Genomic DNA, 16,133 nt, shown 5'->3' with positions numbered 1-16,133 from the left:
TCCTTGATGTGGGATCTGAGAGCTGAGCCGTAGAGCACTTGCCTCGCATGCGACGACCCTGGGTTCTTGTCACATGCTAGGCAATTGGGGACTACTGCAAAAACAAGCAAACAAAAAGCTTATCTACCCTTGAATCGCAGCTTGTACAACAAAACTTTTTTTTTTCTTTTTCCCCCGAAACACATTAAGAGGAGGCAAACAGTCAGTGTCCCCTTTACCCCTCAAAACACGAACCTGGTTTTGCTACTGAATGTTATTCTAATGAATGAAGCAGCCGCAAAGGGGATAGTAGGGGCCTTTCTCACTCTGGATTATCAGCCTCAGATTCAGTGGTTCTGTGTCCGCTGGTAAATTCTCAGCCACCCTGAAGTCCAGTTTTCCTGTTTCCAAAGCAGATAATGTGAGAATCCGTACTGCAGGCTCTGCACACCCAGCCTGGAGATCCTAGAGACAGCAGAGGATATCACTGGGGATATTACGTGACATTGACGGTTCTTTTCAAAAGCGCGTGGCTATTCCTGATGAACATTTAGAACCGTGCTTCTTAAACTTAGTGACCCATGAGAATCACCGGGTGGTTTCTCCATGTCATAGATCTACCCCACCCAGCCCCACGCAAGAGTCCCCCATGCAGTAGGTCTGCGTGGGGCCCAGTACTTACCACTGACCACGGATCCTCGGGGCACACGGATGCTCCTGCTTCAGAGGCCACAGTCACCATGAATCTAGGGAGATATTTAACTGTCATCCCTATCAGTATTTGTACGCGTTAAACAGCCAAATTCAATCAAGTGAAGAACATTGTTGTTCTGCATGAACTCAGACTATATTTTTTAATTAATTGTGTGGTCTGCGTGGGCCACCCAAAAGCCCTTGGGACACACGTGCCCCACGCCAGAGGCTTTGTCTCTGGACGCCCTGCGTGGGCGAGATGGCCGTGGAGGGGCGAAGACTCGGCCGCTGCTAAGTGTTGATCACTTATCACAGCAAGACAGAAAGCCCGCTGGAACCCTCAAGAGGCTTAGATGTAGTCACGCCACCTCAGGACGTTCTTGGGAACTCAGTGAAGATGGTGACTTTGTGGTGGAAACTGGAAATCTTAGCGTCTGCGCTTTTCGGGATGAATCATCACCATCATCAGGCGGTGTGCATGTGAATGTGCGTGGGGACCTCCTGTCTGAGCCTCAGCCTGGCTCATTAGAGTTCAGGGGAAAGGGACTTAACACTTCAAAGGCTGTCATTTAAAATGAGACCACTTGGTTCATGAAACAGCATCGTTGTTCTTTACATCCCATCAAAAAGGATTACAAAATGGATGGCGTTGGTTTAGAAAACCTAGCAGGGGGCCTAAGCGCCCCCCAGGTGGCAGGTCCAGCGGCTTGGGGCTTACTTCAGCACGTGGCCAGGGAGACGGTCTGGTGACCCCCTGCTTCTTGGTGGAATCTGCCCAAGACCCTGGTACTGGCTGGAAGTGAGTGGCTGCAGCCCAAGCCTGCTCGGCGAACCCCAAGCCGAGCGGCACTTCCCCCGGCTGCTGGAACAGGTAGCCTGGCTTCTCTTGTTCCTGGCTACCTGTCAAGGTGAACGCGGTTAGCAGGAGTCAGTCAAAACCTTGCTCTGGTGCATCGCATCACAAAGTAGTGACATTAGGAAGTAGGGAGCGTCCTTGTCCCTCTAACTCCCAGAGGCCAGAGAAGACAGCCAAGTTGACCGAGTCTGTTGGGGGTGGGGCAGCTGAAAGTTCTAGAATCTAGATGCCCACCCTTGACCGGTGCATAGGCTATTATATATATTCGGTGAAAAGAAATGTGTTCGAGATTCAGATACTTTTGTAGCAAGATAAAAGAAACAGCCAAGCAATAAAAGTCATTTTCAAATGGATTCCGCCTTGGCTGAACGTTTAGGGCCACTCCATGCTGTGCTCTAGGACATTCGATCGCAGAGGGACTTTTTTGTTTTTTTGTTTTCTCAAAATGTGAGCCAAGAGACTGCTTTAGAATCACCTATATTGGCTAAATTAAAATGCACACAAACATTTTAAAAAATCGAACTATAGTGCAGTGGTCTGAATGTTTGTGCCCCTTTCTTCCCTAAATTCATAGATTGAAACCTAATCACCAGATGATGATATATCAGGAGGTGGGACTCTGGGGACTGCTCAGGATACAAGGGTGCAGCCCCGTGAATAGGACAAGGGTCCTTATACAAGACCCAGAGAGCCCCCTGCCCTTCCACCATGGAGGACGCAGGAGAAGGCACATCTAGGAGCCAGGAAGCAGCCCTCAGCAGACCCCACGTCTGCCACACCTGGAGCTCGGGCTTCAGTCTGAACAAGCCACAAAGGTGGAGGTGACTCCGTGACTTTGGGAAACGCCTTCGACTCCGTGCTCCTGTGGGTCAAGAGTACCCGTGCCAGGGGAGGGACCTGGGGCAGGAAAGACGGTGCAGTGAGACGGACACCATCGCCCTGGGTACATGTGTGACTGCACGTGTGGTGCGACGCCGCGTCACGCTCAGCCAGAGAAATGAAACGGGCTCCAGGTGGGCTCAGTGACTGGAAATGCTTTCTGCTGTCACGAATAACTAATAATAGTTAGACAAAACAGAAATAAAATAAGTAAAAATTAAAAAGGAAACAGAAATACTGACATTGCCAAATAGAGATGCTTTGCACTCTTTCTTTTTACAGCGCAGTGTTAATGACCAGTAGAGGCGGACCACCCATCTACTGCAGAGACTGGACACTGTGCCCGACTTGAGCAATTTCTATTAACAATTGTCCCTGGGATTCATATCCTCCCAATTTTAGGTAAATATTTTTAAACCTTAGTAAGTATTTCAATGCACGTGAGCAGACAGAGGATTTTCATTTATTGATGGAGGAATGAAATCTCGAAGAAATGTTATAACCAGTCAAGAAGCAAGAGGTAAATTATGAAAAAGATTTTGAAAATAACTCAAGATAGACCAAACGACATTTTTCTAAAATAAGAAGACATTATTCCGAGGAATGACTGAGAATAATGAGAGGCTGTTCTCCAACAAGCAACGGAAATGGGAAGACTCTTGTGCTCACGTGGACATCGGAGGTGATAAAATCCGAGCCTGGTGCTCCCAGGCCCTAGATGGACCTAACAACCCGTTCTTTATGAAGTCAAGGGCTTTCCAAGTTAGTAGCTGATTACCAGGTTCAAGAGAAGAGTCCTCTCTACAGAGAACACGGTGCAGTCGTCATTAAAGCAATTAGCTCTTCTGTTTTAGGAGCCCCCCGAAGGATGCTCCGGAGAGAGGCAGCTTGACCAAGCCTGCTCTGAAGGGTGGTGGGTTCTTCCCTAGCTGTTGCTTTAAAATCTAAGAACATGGGGAGGGTTCAATGAGGGAGCCAAACTCTGTGCATTAATTTTCCAGATGTAAGCAATTGAAAATTTATAAGCAATTTAAAAGATGTGTTAAGAGCTGGTCGCGGTGGCCCAGACCTGTCATCCCAGCGGCTCGGGAGGCTGAGGCAGGAGGATCGTGAGTTCAAAGCCAGCCTCAGCCAAAGTGAGGCCCTAAGCAACTCAGGGAGACCCTGTCTCTAAATAAAATTCAAAAAAGGGCTGGGGATGTGGCTCAGGGGTCGAGTGTCCCTGAGTGCAATCCCTGGTATAAAATGAAAGTGTGTTGAAGATTGGGAGAGGACGGGGGGTCCTTGTCTCTTGGAACTGCAGACACAGCTGAGATCTTGGCATGCATTAGCTCCTGTGATCTGCACTTGCTTCTTGCCCGTGCATTCAGTGGCACTTGGACCTGGAGAATAGAATGAATTGATGTTGCTTCTAGCAAAGATGTGTTAATGTGTGGATGTATTTTAGGGGTGCACGTCGCTACCCCACGGCGGGGAATTACCCAGCCCCGGAGTCAGTAGGGCAGAGGCTGAGAAGCCCTGGGCTTGGGTTTCCACCTTCGGAATCTTGGAATGTCCCTGGGCCGAGGCTCACTGCAGCTGCGACTTGAGACCCGGGTTTCCAGGAAAGAGTTCTGAGTGAGCCCCACCTCCCTGTTGGTCAGCGTCTCCTGGCAACGCGTCTGGCCAGCCAGCGGGCTTCCCGGTAATAACTTGGGGGTGATGTCAGGCCAACTCTGCCCCATCTGTCTGCGACAGGGAGTCCACCTTAGCGGAGCCCGGCTCTGCACGCGCTGCCTGGCCAGACGGCGTGTGGTACAGCTGTGTTTGCACGCAGTTTGGATTGCAAACACTGGCCGTTTGTAACGTCCAGGCCAAGGATGGGAGGCACCTGGGTGGCTGGGAACGAAGTGGGATCCGAAGACACACGCTAAACATTCTGCAGTGCCCAGGACTGACCCCCAGAATCACCCACTCCAAAAGATCTGTAGCGAATCCTTAAAATGCTTTAAGTTCTTAGAACTCAGATTTGATGTGGTGCCAGCATTCCTTTCTGCATACGGGCTGGACTTTCTCAGCCCAGAAGCTGGGCACGGTGGCCCTGGATCAAGTAGCCGCCTCTCCACGTGCTCCCAGTTCCTCAGAGTGGTTGGTCCGGACAGCTGTCTGGGCAAACCTTCTGACCCTGGTACCTGCTCTCTCTCTCTCTCTCTCTCTCTCTGTCTCTGCTCTGTGACCTCCATGCCAGGTGACATATACCAACATGAGCAGATGCCCAATGGAATTTTTTACCCAGCCACCTGAGGGACAGCTAGCAAACACTGTTTCCCTGGAGTTGTTCACATTTCTTAGAATTTAACTCAAATCTGCACGTGAACTCTCGGCTTTCACCGTGAGCACATTTCCTCTGTAGCACCCCTGAGGGTATTTGCGCTGGGGATATATCGACACTGACGTCACGCTCTTCCAAGGGGTGTGCACGTGCGCTGTGCAGGGGGGAGGTGCTCGTGGGTGGAGGGCGAGGAGCTTTAAAAATTAGATATTATTTTTCTGTGTATGGCTGTTGGATTAGTCCAAGCCTCCAGATTTGGCTGGAAAAAAAATCACCCCGAAATTGGGTCTCAGACTGAGAGGCCTTGGCTGTTGATTTAGCGTGTGATGAATTCTGGTTATATCCGAGGTCTTTTCCTCTGACGGTGGGTCTCAACAGATGTGCATTCTGTAGACTACGGGAGACATTTTTTTCCAGTGGCCAGTGCTCTGTGTGCAAAGGGATGAATGTCCCTAGGTCCACTTTAATAAAAGCTCATTCGTAATAATTCCATTAGGCACTCACAGGAAACTCCCCGGACACTGGAGATGGTGACTGCAGTGTCAGCCAGCACCTTCTGCAGACGGAGACGTCAAATTCTGAGGCTTGTGTTCCGGGCTCTCAGGAAGCGCACCCCGATCCGTTTGATGTTGCTTTATGCATCGTGGCCGACTTCAAAAATTTTCGAAAAAATTATTTGATTCTACCTAGACTGGTTTTTTTTTTTTTTTTTGGCTTAAAATATGATCCAGGGTCTTCCAATCACACGTCATTTCTGCGATTCCCGCTGCCATCCGAATCGAGGGAACACTCAAAGAATTGCATTTTGACACATCAGCACAGAATATTATTGCTTTATAAAACACATTCCATGGTGTTATTTCCTAGCATGCTCAGGAAGAAAAAAAAAATCAGCTGGCTAATAGCTAGACCACAAACATGAAGATCATGCAGACTGTGGACTCAAGTGTCCTTTCCCACTCGCTGGCCCCCTGCAGCATGCTCTCGGCAAACCCAGAAATCCCACGGCGTCTCCGCCAGGCCCCCCGAGAGGAGCAGGACTTGGGTGGCCGGAAGCCGCTGATCCGTTAACAATCCAAGCCTGCAACAGGACTGTGCGGATTTGGCTGCTTGGATTCTGAAATGTGCCCCCTACGCCCAGGACAGGCAGCCGGACTTCTCCATCTGGGGGCATGCAGGGTATCTCAGCAGACCGTTCTGTCCTGCAGCTGGACCTTGTGTCACCTGTCGCTGTGTTCTCAGGCACCTGAGCCACCAGGAGTGGCCCTGACACTGTCAATTCAAGCATGAGCCAAAGAGAGCTCTAGGGGAGACACAGCCGCCGTCCCAAGTTCCTGGAAGAGCTCTTCACAGGGGCCAGCCCTGGGTGTGTGCCCCGCACGCACGTCAGTTAGAAATAAAAACAGGTTTTAGAAAAGCAAGATGAGGGGTGAGGTTCCTAGTCTGGCAAAACCACTTTCCCTGAATAGGAAAAGCCTTCCAGACGCAGTGTGATAACCGGGGTTACTTTGTTCCAAAACAAGGGGACAAGCGCTCTTTTATCTTCAATCTGCCTCAGGCCATTTCGCAAGGAGGCCTTCTGCTCCCTGAGAAGCCAAAACCTTTGATTCGCTCACTGTAAACTGCAATACATATTTGAGTCTGTGTGCAGGTGCGGTGGGAAGGGAGCTGGGATCCGGGCCTCTCTGATTGATGTTCATAAGGCAAAAAAAAAAAAAAAAACCAAAGATGTTTTCACACTGCGCTGCTTGGGTTTCTCTGTCTGTTCTGGACTCTTTGTAATGGAAAGAGCTTCTTTGTTTTGAAAGTTTGACGCCTTCCTTAAGATCAAGCTACTGGTCTTATCGGTCTGTGTCGTTTATACCTACAGGACACTTGATGATGATGTTATTTAACTAGAAAAATAGATGCACGTATGGATGCAGAAGGAGACACTGACATGGGCGCAGTTACACAAGAATCATTCACCCTTGATTGTCTGGCTTTGTCGAAGAAAATGGGTGGGCAGTTCACCTCACGTATCTCTCCAAATCCCTTCCCTGTTTGAGCCCCCAGGCAACTCTGTGCTAGATTTCAAGGAGGAGAAATAGGAGGCTTCAGAGAACAGCCAAAAGTATGGGACAAGGTGGTATCCACATCTTGTGTGCTGTGGTACTTCAGTAAAGTTTCTGAACCTCTCTGTTCATTGATTGTTTTTTTCACTTGCAAAACGGGATTGAAAACTGTTCCCCTTTCATATGAGAGGGGTGTGAAGGTTAAACACAGCATGAAATTTAGTGGAACACTTTGTGACCCTCCATGCTATGGAAGTGTTGCTACGACTGTTATCACAGATACTGAGTCAATCTCCTAAAATATGAATCACTGTCCCCAAGGCCACAACAACATATTTGTCATTTAAATGCAGGTCTGACTCCATGGCTCTTTCCTAAGGACAGCTTTGCCAATGGGAGTTTGGATCTGATATCCTGAATTGATTTTCTCAACTTTGTGGAGCTTGGATTTCATGAAGTAGGACGTATTCTTCTTTGGTCTCCTTTTCCTTATTGGTGGACTCTGGCACAGACGCTTCCTCATTATAATTCCTGTGATCCTCAAAGGTAGGATAAGTATCCGATAATTTTAAAGCATTTGAAAATTATGGCAAGTTGAAAGGCTTTAAGGTACCTTGCTTTCCCATAATACCAAACCAACTCCATCTTTTCTCCATTGATGGATAATAAGTAAAAAGGGCTGGGGATGTTGCTCGGTGGTTAAGCACCCCTACGCTCAGTCTCCAGTACTGAAAGAAGAAAAAGGAAGAATTGGTCTTTTGGTCTTGTAAAGGAGAATATTTGATGGGTGGAGTAACAGAGTGAATGATAGCTGTTTGATTTAAACTTTCTGAAAGTTCCCTAGAATTTAAAATAAAAGGAATTTTGACTTTAGCACCATACGTCCTGGGGTTGGCTGGAACTAGATATATTTCAATGATGGTTTTACATATAAAACCTTCCACAGGCCTTAAAGCCATGTCTTATTTTATGCAGAGTTTTCTATCCTTACATCAGAAAAGAGAATTAACATGTGAACATTCGTGAGAGTAAATGAGAGGCTTTATGTGAAGATGAATCATGGAACCTATTTAATGATCTTACATTTACAGTGGAATACTACTTAGCCTTTAAAAAGGTCTTGTTGACTCATGATTATAACTGCGTTTGTCTTTCCACGTAAAGTTGAGAATCATGTTTTCCACGGGTACCATCTCGAGCAATCTTACCTTTGGGTAGCCTTGGCACGTGGAGTTTAAATATTTAAAAACATCAATCCATCTGTGTCTTTTGCTTCTGCTTTACCAAAATTAGAAAATGCCGCCTTTCAAAATGGATTTGCACTTTTGTATCTTTTCTGCTTATTAAAGCTTGAGAAGATGCAAACCACAAACACCTAGAAATACAGTTTCACCAAGAGAAATGTCAAGAAAACATCTCTCCGGCCTCTGCCTGTCCGTGTTCCCTCCACCTGTCATGAACCCCCAGCGTGAATCACTTTTCCAAGGAAACAACTCCATCCCCAGGGCTTGCATAAAGTGAGGAGCCCGCCCCTCCAACTGGATCCCCCCCGCCCTCTTTTATACGGTTGAACCTTTTGAAAGGACTCAGTGACCGCGAGGTGAAAAAGTCGCATTTCCCCTTCCATGACTGCGCTGTGGCGATGAATCCATCCATTGTCTGCTGGACTTCAAACGGGCAGGGTCCTTCTGGATCCCTGAAGTCAGGCTAGTCGTTGGCACCACTGGGAGAGTGAACCAGGTCCTGCGGACACAAGTGCGGGAGTCGAGATCCTGGGGTTCTCCGTCTGTCCGCCTTTTAATGGGGCATCTCGGCTAAGCAACCCCGCAGGCAAAGGCCGCTCAGCTTTCCACATTCTGTGCTCCTCGTAGAACCGCGAGCTTCGTGCATCAGTGTGAAAGATGCCTGTGAGGACATTTCACTAATACAGAGGGACGTCGCTGCTCCAGCAGGGTCCCCTGGCTGATTTCCAAAGCTACCCTGCTGGAAGGGGTGTCCACCAAGCCAATCGTGTGCAAATAAGTTATGCACCTCTGTAGCCAAAATGTCCTGCACTGTCAAATTTTGGCAATGAAGCTCTGTGCATATTTCCTATCTGGCCAAATGTTTCAGAAACTTTTTTTTTAATTTTATTTTGGTGCCAAGTATTGAACCCGGGGTGCTTAACCACAAAGCCACTACCCTTTATTTGTATTATTATTATTATTTTTATTTTAAGGCAGGGTCTCTTTAAATTGTCACGGCCTCCCTAAGTTGCTGAGCCTGGCCTCCAACTCACAGTCCTCCTGCCTCAGCCTCCCCAGCCCCTGGGATTACAGGCAGGTGCTACCCCCTCTGGTGCAATCCAGTTTGTTGATCGACTTAATGTCAGAGTTCAACTGCTTCCATTTTTTTTCCATTTTCACTTTGGTGCCAATGCTTCTCTTTGACTTATCAAATCTTACACATTTTTTTTGAAATAAATATTATTGTGTACAGTTAGGATCTACAACCTGATATGGGGGAAGACAGACACACAGTGAAAAGCTTACTCTGGTGAAGCAATATCATATGTAGCATCTCTCCTTCAAGCAACTGTGGTTGTTTTTGTAGCAAGATCCAAAGCCATCTTGTCTCTGTCACAATGGTGCCACCTGCATTTCCGGCAGGAAAGCAGCAGAAGCGAGACAGAGGAAGGGGTGGACAAGCCCGTGTTCCAATAAAACTTTATCAGGAGCGTGAGGCTCCCAGACAGCAGTTTCCAAGCCTCGGTTGGCCCCCATGGAGGCTCCTGGAGGCCCATTTGCGTTTCACCATCCTGTCCCCTTCCCAGCACGTCGGTACTGCAGTCCCCCTTGGCAGCACCAAGAAAGGGTGCAACGTGGCCTTACCTGGGACTTCAAAGCCTGCTCCCTGCCAAATCCGGCCTCCCCAAGAGCTGGCCTCCTGCGCCGAGCAGGAGCCCACATGTGGGTTGCACCTTCCAATGTTTATTTCTTTTCCATCCGCTTTGTGGCAGAACTAGAAAGGCAGTGGGGGACGGGGAATGCCAAAGTACACAGGCTGTGTGCCCGCCAGAGGGAGGGGGTAGTGGTGGGGGGACTCGCAGCGGGAATTCCCAGTGCGAATGAGCCACGGCTGGCAGTTTCCAGTGTCCCTGGTTAGAATGAAGAGAGGGCAGCAGTCTCGCAGCTGAGAAGCTGGCGAACAGAAGAGTGGGCCGACAGAAAACGCCATTTACGATGTTTCTTCAGCTGGAATAAATATTAGTCCTGTTTTTCTCATTCTAAAATGATGCACCGTTTTAATAATTAAAACACAAATATGAGAATCAGTTTAACATTTTTTTTTTTAACTCAGGAAGTTTGGGTTGATTTTAAAAGATTTTTTTTTAATAAAGAAGAGGAGTCAATATCTTGCTTTTTTTAAAAAATTGAGCTGAACTATATGTGTCATAAAATACATTAGCTTTCTGTTGCTATAACAAATAGTACCTTTGTGTTAGCTTTCTGTTGCTATAACAAATAAAAGAGACAATCAACTTATAAAGACAAAAGGTTTATTTTGCCTCAAGTTTAAAAAAATGTTTAATTTATTTTGCCTCAAATTAAATTTTTTTTTTAATTGTAGACTAACACAATACCTTTATTTTATGTGTTTGTTTTTAGGTGGTGCTGAGGATTAAGCCCAGTGCCTCACACATCCCAGGCAAGCACCCTTCCACTGAGCTACAACCCTAGCCCTTGCTTCAAAGTTTTAGGGTTTCAATCCATGATTATTTGTCCCTTTTTCCTCTCTTTTTCAAGATTTGCCCACCCTAGATGTGGCTCCCACAAGGAACGATACTACCCTCTTGGCCCCCCTGGGCCTGGATTCTAAAGAAAAGCAAGTCCATATTAAAATAGTTAAGACTCTAGTATTGAATATTCCAAAAACATCAATTTTTCAAAGCAGAGCTTCATTTTAGATCCTAATGAGACCGATATTCAGTATGACATTAGTCATTAACACCGCTGTTCTCCCCTGGGGTCTCATTATTTTCTAAATCAGTTGAAGATACAAACTCACTCCATGAGCTAAGTTACTTGTTATTAATATCAGGATAAAACTGTTACATCTACTCGTTTCTTAGCTCATGTTGGCCACCTGTAAACACGTTCAACATGTGAACCAGCGAGGAAAGAGTGATATAAAGATTGACATTTACTGAGGGCTCACTACGGACGTGACATTCCATACAATCACTTATTTACTCACAGACAGACCGAGCGGTGGATAAACTAGTCAGGAAGTAGTCCAAGGTCTCAAGCAAATGCCAGACACGGTGGATAGTACCAAACTCAATATAGAATATGTTCTTTCCTATCTACGTATATTACGGCAAACTTTCGTCTTTTTTGCTTAAAGTAAGCATTTTACAGTTTCTCTTTAAGATATCTGAATGGCCAGCATCAGTATTCTTGTGCTTTGGTGCCATTATTAAGTAGAATAAGTTTTAGTTGAACACAAATACTGTGGTACTGTAAAGTGGGATCCTGACTGAGATATGTGCATACGGTGAGGGTAGTACATACAGTGTGGACACGCTGCACAGAGGGATGAGTCACACCCTGGGCAGGATGCCACGGGACAACGTGAGATTCCATCAGGCTACTCCGAAAGGCAGATGCTGGATTGTTTATTTCAGGAGTTTCTCATTTAATATTTCTGGACCATAGTTGAACTTGGGCAGCTGAAACTGTGGTCATGCAAAACCTCAGGAAACAGGGAAGTTACTACCTAATTATTTGTCTTAGAACACTTGGACACGCTCATTGAAAAATGACCTAGACCTTCAAAAAAAAGTGAACCCTTTCAAAAACCATCATAAAATGAAGCATAGACCTTTATGTAAAAATGCAGGATTCCATAACTCAACGTAGGTGCTATGTAGATAGTTATTATTTTTTATAGTTTAGGGTGTAGTGACAGTAAAAAAAAAAAAAAGTATACATGTTCACTGAAGTTGCAGATTTTTTTTAAGTTTTGATCTGCAGTTGGTGGAATCTGAGGATGCAGAGTTTGCAGATAGGGAAGGCCGATCTCAGAATGGAAAACTGCAGGAAATCAGGAAGAAGAGGCTGAACTGACTGTGTCCGTCAGCTTCCCTGCACTGTAAGAAAATACTGAGATAACTGGCTTATAAAGAAAAAAGGTTTATTTTTGGCTGACAGTTTTAGAGGTCTCTGTCTATGGTTGGTTCACCCTGTTGATTTGGGGACTCTGGTAAGGCAGCACGACTTGTGTCGCGGCCCAGAAAATCTGCTCAACTCTGAAGTTCATGGTCAAGATACAAAAGGAAAGAAAGAAGAAAGAAAGAAGAAGAGACCAGGGTCCCACAGGACCCTTCAAGAGCACACCACCCCAGTGACCCAAAGACCTCCCACTAAGAGCCACCTCCCTCGGGCTCCACCCCGCCCTGTGAGCCAATCTGGGGATCAAGCCTTTACCACATTGGAGGGCACTGAGGTCTCAACTATAGCTGACCCTTTGGTACCAGGTTCGAGTTGGAGACATGAGTGTAAACTTGTAAATGGACACAGGTGTTTGGGTTTGGAAATACTTGTGGCTCCCTGGTATGAGTCAGTGACTTCAAAAGCATCGATGTGAAATTTAAAATCAATCTCAATTGATCTGACATGATACAGGTCAGAACAGAGGTTCTCTTTGGTGCATTAAGAATAAGAGGGGAAGGAGAATTTTGTAAATATCTTTTTTTTTTTATATTTCATCCAAAAAACTTAGGCATCGTTCACAAGCCAAGGCCGGAAGGACATGGGCTAGATGCTGGGGAGCTGAGGGTTCTGGTTTTAAAGACTCTCATGGACATCTGGAAGAGATGCTGTAGTAATGCACCAGTAAATGACGACCATCCATCGAGGCCAAATGTGCCTGCTCCTAGAACCAAGCATGCAAATGGCCAGTAGTGCATTGGGTGGTGCACCCCCGGGCATAGGACTGTTACGGCAGGATGTGCACTCGCTTGGAGGGACTCTTTTTTTTTAAATACCTATTTTGTGTAACTAGTTGGGGTTCTTGTCTGTGCAAAGTTGAGGGTTTAATGTTTTGCTTCTGTTGAGCACAACATCCTGGTCTCTGGGGAGAAAGTTGTGAATGAGGGAAGTCTCTGATCACTTGTGCTCCTTCAGAGAAGTGGACGGGGTTTCCGACATGCCAGATGCTCCTTGCCCCTGTTCTGGGATAAATGTAAAATTAATAGGAACTGGTGTCTGCGGACTCATCCCGTTGTGTAGCTGTCCAGTGCTCATCAGCCTAAGACAGATGACCGCTCTCAGTGCGTCGAATGGCCGACCAGCCCGAGCCCGCTTCTCAGACGCGGAGAATTTTCCAGATGTTGGATAGGGGAAGCTAAGGGATATCACATCAGAGGTATTTTGAAATCTGCCAGCGGCTCAGGAGGCTGAGGCAGGAGGGTCGTGAGTTCAAAGCCAGCCTCAGCCAAAGTGACGCACTAAGCAACTCAGTGAGACCCTGACTCTAAATAAAATATAAAATAGGGCTGGGGACGGGGCTCTGTGGTCGAGGGACCTTGAGTTCCATCCCTGGTACCAAAAAAAGATTTTTTTAAATTGCTACTATATGATTCCATTTATATTAAGTTCGAATAATAAGACTCGTGCAAGGCCAAAGTCGCTCACTGGTATCTGCTTGTGTGCTTTACCAAGAATGGTCTTCCCTGGGCCTTGTGTGGTGACTTCAGCTTTCCGTTCAGTACAGTTTCTGAGACGTGTGGATGGAATTCACTTTCGCTCATGCATTTTGCTTCTGGCTTAACACGTCCCTGACTAACGTGGTTGAGATCTGGTCAGCAGAAGAGGTAGCCCCTGTTCATGGCCGCCCACCTCCTGTGCTCACGGCTGAGACCAGCCGTGGGACAACATTGGCCTCTAAACAGCCCTTTGGGGTCAACCGTGGTCTGCCACCTGTTTAATAAATAAGGTTTTATTGGAAAATAGCCACACTCCGTTCTTGCCTGTTGTCTGAGTCTGTTGCAGGCCACAGTGGCCGGGTGGGGTGGCCACAACAGAGCCCCCGTGGCATGCAAACCCTAAACATTTATTATCTAGAACAGGCATCCTATTATCTAGGATGTTAGCCTGAAAAACACATGCGTGGCAAAATCCCCAAACTGAAGGTGTTAGAAACATGCACTCAGATTCCTAGAGTAGGGAACTTTCCAGCTTTGTAAAGGTGGAAAAGGGGATTTAGTTTCAGCTCAGCCAATAGACTTCTCTTCTTTCCTTGAACCTTTTAAAAGCCATGTAACCAAAGTTATCCTTACCATACCCCTCCCCGCCTTTTCTTCCTTGCAAACCCACCTCCCACCCACCCTCGCTCAGGCCCTAAGAGAGGCATCGTCTGAGAAAGTGGGCAGTTGGCATTTTGCCACCATAAAATCCCAAGAGGATCGGAAACACCCACTGTGCATTTGTATACAGATCAGAAATCCACAGCCCAGTGTCTCTTGAGAGATATTTAAGAGCCACATGTTTGCATTCAGAACTCTCTTCCTTAGACATCACCCGAGGGGGTCCCCTGGGGAGCCAGTATTATTCTGGGAAACAAACAAACACAAACAGGCCTGCAAAGAGCCCAGGCTCTTGTCGGAAAGTGCACTGGGTCTGTCTTGCTCAGCCAGCCCCAGGATGCAAAAATGTGTATCTTGATTTAACTGAATCTCCACCCGGAGACTGGAGCCAGCCAAGTTCTGAGAAGTGTGGGCTGGGCTGAAGAGGCCAAGGTCATCCAGGTTGTGTGCCAAGAGGACACGGAAGAATGTGTCCGAGTTTCTCAGATCTCCCGATAACCCGGGCGGGGGCCGGCAGAGCCGAGCCCGGAACCCGAGAACCTTATCAAAGACACACAGAGGCGAAAACATGTTCTCGGTGGCCGGCTGCCACCTTGGATCCCAAACACAAGGGTGCTAGGGACCGCGGGCATTCTCCAATTACAGCCTCCGTTGTGTTTTTATTAAGCAGCTTCTGCCAGAGGACCCAGGCCCTTCATTTGGCACACCCGTGTGCAATAAGGAAGGCCTTGTGCAGGGCTGGGTCGGCTGTGAGTTCTGGGCACAGGCCCTCCCTGGCAGGGACTGGGTTCAAACAAGGAAGATTTATTCACGTGGACCTAGGAAGCCACGGGACCTTCAGTTAAGGCATAACCGAAGCAGAGTCCAGTATGAGACGGACCCCAGCCTCAAGGCCATGATCCGTTCTGTTCTGCCAATGGAATTTCCCCCTAGCACTTTGGATCAGCACAGTCCTGGCGATGTCTCAAAGCCTGATTCTGCCTCTCCTGGTTTCTGTTCTTGCATTGATAATTATTTCATGCCTGTGCGGATTTTCCTACTGGGTATATGCTCTTTCTCCTCCTCGCCTCTTTGGCGACAGACAGATGGACCCCACCTCTCCCTCCGCAGCAGCAGGCCAACGCAGACAGACGCTGAAGGATGCGTGGCTGCGTTTACCTTGAGCTCCGCCAACCTGGGAGTGCAGGAAGCAGGAGACTGCTCTTGAGTGCAGTTCACACCGTTCACCCCCAGCAGGCCGTGAACGGGACCCCGTTTTGAAGGTGAGACAGGCAGAAGGGGTGTTGTTGATGCTGGGCGTTACGTGCGCTCCTCTGGTAGGATGTGGTTCTGTGTCGGGGCTCCCCAGTCTGCAGTGGGGATTTTGCCTCTAACACTCTCAGCAAGTTTCCTGGTGGGTCGGAAAATGGAATCCAGCGTTTGTGGTCCTTTGGGTCAGCCCCTTCCTGTCTCCTTCTCCGTTTCCTGGCTCATGATATTAAGGATCTTGTTCTGCCCCCTGCATCCACCAAGATGTAGTGCCTCACCAGAAGCCCAAAGCTGTGGGTCCGCTCGATTATGGATTGGAACCTTCAGAACTGTGAACCCTATAACATTTGGTCTCTACAAGTTAGCTTATCTCAGGCATTTTGTTATAGTGACAGGAAGCTGACTGATACATAGGGCTTGCCCCTTCCAATTTGGAACTTTGAAATACAATAAAATAAAATCATATACTTGAGGAATCTCCTCCACTATATTCTGAATAACCTTTGCCCACAGTCATCAACAAATTTATTTACATTTACTTTTCTTCCTTTTCTTTTTTTCTTTCTTTCTTTCTTTTTTCTTTTTTTTTTTTTTTTTTTTTTTGATAATTTTAAAGTCCAAAATTGGACCATGTTGTAATTTTACAGCAGGGAGATGAGGATCCCAATCAGAAGTGCGTAGGATATGGAGGTGTGGGGATGCATCACGGAGAGCTCACGCCCCACCTTCCAATGATTCTGAACCTTCTCAGTATTCTCCACAAGA

At 47.1% G+C, this 16,133-nt stretch overlaps 1 long non-coding RNA gene across 1 annotated transcript in view; it reads left to right on the top strand.

Annotated features, from left to right (window-relative positions):
• LOC143639765 (uncharacterized) overlaps positions 1-16,133 on the top strand; it is a 215,757-nt gene that overhangs the window by 166,650 nt on the left and 32,974 nt on the right. The gene's annotated exons all lie outside the window — the stretch shown is intronic.

The sequence above is a fragment of the Callospermophilus lateralis genome, chromosome Y (genome assembly GCF_048772815.1).
Source record: "Callospermophilus lateralis isolate mCalLat2 chromosome Y, mCalLat2.hap1, whole genome shotgun sequence".
Classification (NCBI taxonomy): Eukaryota; Metazoa; Chordata; class Mammalia; order Rodentia; family Sciuridae; genus Callospermophilus; species Callospermophilus lateralis.
This window is presented reverse-complemented; position numbering and strand designations above follow the sequence as displayed.